This window comes from Neophocaena asiaeorientalis, unplaced genomic scaffold (assembly GCF_003031525.2).
Source record: "Neophocaena asiaeorientalis asiaeorientalis breed wild unplaced genomic scaffold, Neophocaena_asiaeorientalis_V1.1 scaffold606, whole genome shotgun sequence".
Classification (NCBI taxonomy): Eukaryota; Metazoa; Chordata; class Mammalia; order Artiodactyla; family Phocoenidae; genus Neophocaena; species Neophocaena asiaeorientalis.
This window is the reverse complement of record NW_020173687.1, coordinates 271,548-275,560: the sequence shown is the minus strand read 5'-3', so window position 1 is coordinate 275,560 and position 4,013 is coordinate 271,548. Positions and strand designations below refer to the sequence as shown.

At 66.1% G+C, this 4,013-nt stretch overlaps 1 protein-coding gene across 1 annotated transcript in view; it reads right to left on the bottom strand.

Moving 5' to 3' along the window:
* UCKL1 (uridine-cytidine kinase 1 like 1) overlaps positions 1-4,013 on the bottom strand; it is a 10,594-nt gene that overhangs the window by 6,296 nt on the left and 285 nt on the right. The window lies entirely within an intron of this gene.

Genomic DNA, 4,013 nt, shown 5'->3' with positions numbered 1-4,013 from the left:
GGGGAGCGGTGGAAGGAATTAGCTCAGGCCTAACACGTGACGAGCCACACCAGCAGCTCTCGAGGGCACAGAGGGCCGTGTCAGCACAAGTTACGCAGCAGGAAAGCCGGCCATCGGATGTGACAGGAGGCGTGCAGCACCGTCCGGGGGACAGACAGCACCGGGCCGCCTCGGTCCTCCGTCACTGGGACGGCGTGGCGAGCAAGCCCCGGGAATCACTGGCTGCCTGTGTTGCCTCTGGAAGTAGCAGTTACTCGTCCGTGGAGCCAACAGCACAGTGGGACACCCAGATGACGGGGCAGTGACAGCTCACTTGATGCCTCGCGCAGCCAAGCAGGAAACGGACGGAGCACAAGCAGCGGTGTCTTCAAGCCCCAGCCGGAGGGCAGCGCTGGCCGTTCCCCTGGACGCACTCATCCCCCAACAGCGGGCACGGGGCCCCCAGGGCTCACACACAGCCGCCCTCCCCGCGAGCGACCCACAGACCCTGGAGATGACCGACAGCATATAGCCGGGGAGGGCAGCTTCGCACAGCCCCAGAGGAAAATGTCCAGTCTGTGCCTCCTACCCGGGGAGGAAAAGCCAACACAGAAAACCTGGTTTGCAAAGGAGCGGGCCCTCAGTGCCCCAGCAAACCCGCCCTTGCGCCCAGCACGCTCACGGACAGCCAGACGGCCTCGCGGGGCCGATGTGGGATGGGAGGCCTGGGCTGGCGCTGCTGCCGTCCCCCTGCTTTTCACCCCAGGCTGGTGCCCTGGCCTCTCCAGCAGAAGCCCTCACCCCTCTCTGTGACTGACCCTTGTCCTACTGAGGTGACGACGGCCACTACCACGGACGACTTCCAAGGCCTGTGGCGCGGACAGCCCGGGACAGACACCTCCTCAGGGAAGATCCCAAGGTTAGCCAGGGATGACCTTGCCAGAAATCCACCCGGCCGAGGGCTTGCAATAGGCCTGATGGCATCAGCCCAGTTCTGCAACCAAGTCCAGCTCCACTGCCTCCTCCAGAAGCCCGGCTCTCTCTCAAAGCCGGGGACAAACTCACTGTGCCCTCGGAGCAAGCCTCACCCCGTTTTCACAATAGGACAAACCGTGACATGGGAGAGCCTTCACCTCCCTGCTCACGGATGGACAGGGTGCTGCCAACCACAAGGACAAAAGGCAGTCCACCAAAGGGTTATGAGCCCCATGGACACGCGTCGGCTGGTAACTGAGAGCCCCAGGCAAAGCCGGCAGCCGGTCCCAAGAGCACCTGGCCCGTCTCCGCCCTGATGTGCACTAGACACGGCACCCGGGGCTGGGGGTGGCCGAGACGCAGCGAAGATGGGCAGCCTCACCGGAAGACAGCAGGCCAGCCACTCACCTGCCTTCTGCTCCAAGGGCCCAGCACCCCGAGACCCTGATGCCAGGGTAAGCCTGGGGGCTGCTCATGGCCAGGACACAGGGGAAACCGGGCCACCAGGGTGATCCCAAGTGCGTGCAGGGCACCGCCGCACTGCCTCTTAGAGCCCTGGCAGCCCCCTGAGCTGCTCCTCCATGGGTGAACAGCACAGCAGGGGAGAAGCTGAAGTGGGGTCCAGGCCCTGGCGGGCAGAGGCTGTCCCCTGGGAGGCGGGGGGCCAACAGGTGAGAGGCCCCAGGAGCCCGTGCACTCAGCGCCGGCCTCCTAAGAGGATCACCCGGCTGGGCTTGTGCGCTGGCCTGATATTAATAGCACTGAGCTGCCGAGAACAGCCAGGCGGGCCTTAGGCCAGCGTCGGGTGTGAACCGCCCCTCCTGTGCTCAGGCTGGCACACTGCCCACCCAGGGCTGGCTGAGGACCACCGTGCCCCCCTCGTCCAGAATGGCCTGGAGAAAGCTCCAGACCTCCGGGCTGCCGGGGACGGCAGGGCCCACCCCCGCACCCCACCAGCGGGACAGGGAAATCGGAGGTGTCTCTCAGCCGCCAAGCTGTCAGCGAGCAGCGGAGCGGAGCTGAGCACCCCTGCCCCCAGGTGCCTCCGAGAGGCATAAACAACCTGAAACTCTACCCCGCTGAGGCCTCCTCCGAGAATAACTGCCCGCCCCCCCACCCTCCACGAAGGCTCCAGCACGTCCCCCAAGGCCACCCGTGCTCAGAGCTCAGCTGGGGACACAGCCACGCCCCAGTCCGGCAGCAGGAGGCAGAGCAGGCCCTCGGGTGGGCGGCTGCAGTATTCACTGCCGTCCCAGGTCCCTGGCCCCCTCCCTGTGATTAATCCAGCCCACACACCAGCTTTTCTAGTCGGCTTGACAGCATCAAAGTGGAGACGGCTGGCGGGGGCTCAGGGGAGAAAGAGTTTCACTTGGGGTCCACACACTGAAGGGGGCCCCTCCGGGGCGCTGCCTCAGGGTAACAGGCCTGCCCCGCGGTAGCTGCTCCCTCCTGCTGCGGCCCTGCCCGGCGCACTCAGGCGCACTCAGGCTCGGGGCTGAGGAGCCCTGATGCCCTGTCCTGCTTTAGGAAAGTTTCCCGGGGGAGTGAGTCAAATGAAGCCAGAAGCAGGAGAGAGGAGCTGGCCCGCTGGGGCCTAGCCTGGGTGGGCGGGGCCGCCCCAGACTGGCTCAGGGACAGGGAAATCAGGGCAGCTTTCTCAGAGCAGGGAGAGAACTGGGGGACTGGGGGGGCTGCAGCCCTAAAGGGGTGCAACAGGCTCCAGGAACTTGTACTGTCCCCACCCCACCCATTGGAAATCCCCCTGTGGGACCCCCCTCCTTCCCCGCTGCTCTAGGCGAGTCCAGCAGGCTTCCTTCCAGTCGCCCAGCGGCAGCCCCCAGACCCGTGCCCACCCGGACCTCACCAAGGGACAGCCCGAGGGGGGTACCCTGTCACCGATGCGAGGTGCTCACTTGTCCACCGGCATGTCCAGTGCAAAGGTAGGCCGAGGTCCCCGTCCTCACCGGACTGACCTTCCGGAGGGACAGACACACAAGAAGCCAACGGCAAGGTAGACGGACCAGACCACATCGTGCAGCCACGGTGATGCGGAAGGCGAAGCCAGAGCCGTGGTCGGGCGGGGAGAGCCTCGGTTTGGAGGCATCTGCACAGACACCCGGACACTGACCAGAGCCAGCTCTGGCCCCCTCGGGCCGCGCAGGGACTGCTGGGGAGGCGGGAAGGGGGAGGGCACATGCTTGAGGAACATCGCAGAGAAGGCAAGGTGTAACGGGAGCGATTCCCCCGTGACGTCCAGAGGCAGCTCCAGGGCCACCCCATGGGCCCTGGCTCCCCTCCTGTCCCCTGAGGACCACGCTCCGAAGAGAGGAAGACCACTGCCGCCCCAGCCCCGTGAGGGGCACCCATGCCCACTACGCGGTCTGTGCACGGGGCAGAGCCAGACGGCTGCTGCCACCGTTCTGTGTCTGCAGGGAGTGTTCTTCTCAAGAGCTTATCTGGTCTCAGGCTACATCAGATTCTCTGGAACTAACAAGTGTCACAGATTCAGGTCCTCCCTCTTCCCCCCTATCACCCTGAACCAGGCTCGGAGTCACTGCTCCCCAGGAGGGGGTGAGCCTAGAGGAACACAAGATGCTCCTCCAGGCCCAGGGAGCCTCTTCCTGCCGGCATCTCGCCCCTGCGACCCCTCTCCCCGCCCGCCCAGCGGCTCTGCTGGCAGCACCCAGACAGTCCCAAGCAGTCCAGGCCGCGGCACTTCCCAGGAACAGGCACCTGGCTGGAAAAGTTTCCTTTGGCCGCTGGCCCTGGCCCAGGGACGGTTCAGATCCAGAAGTGTGGAGCCAGCCCTCGCCCGAGGGCCGCTTGGCCGTCACCCCCTGGGGCCTAGCCCGAGGCTGACAGCGGAAGCCGCCCCCCCCCAACCAGGTGACAGCGGCTCCCACCACTTCCCCGCCTGCAAAGCCCCCAGAGCCTCCAGGGTCCCCTCCCCCGGCGTCTGGCCGGCAGTCGGAAGGCACTGAGCACCGCGCCGCCCAGCATCACGACCTCTGGCCCTCGAGTGGGGCAGGCCGAGTCCGTGTGGCTCCCGGAACGCACTG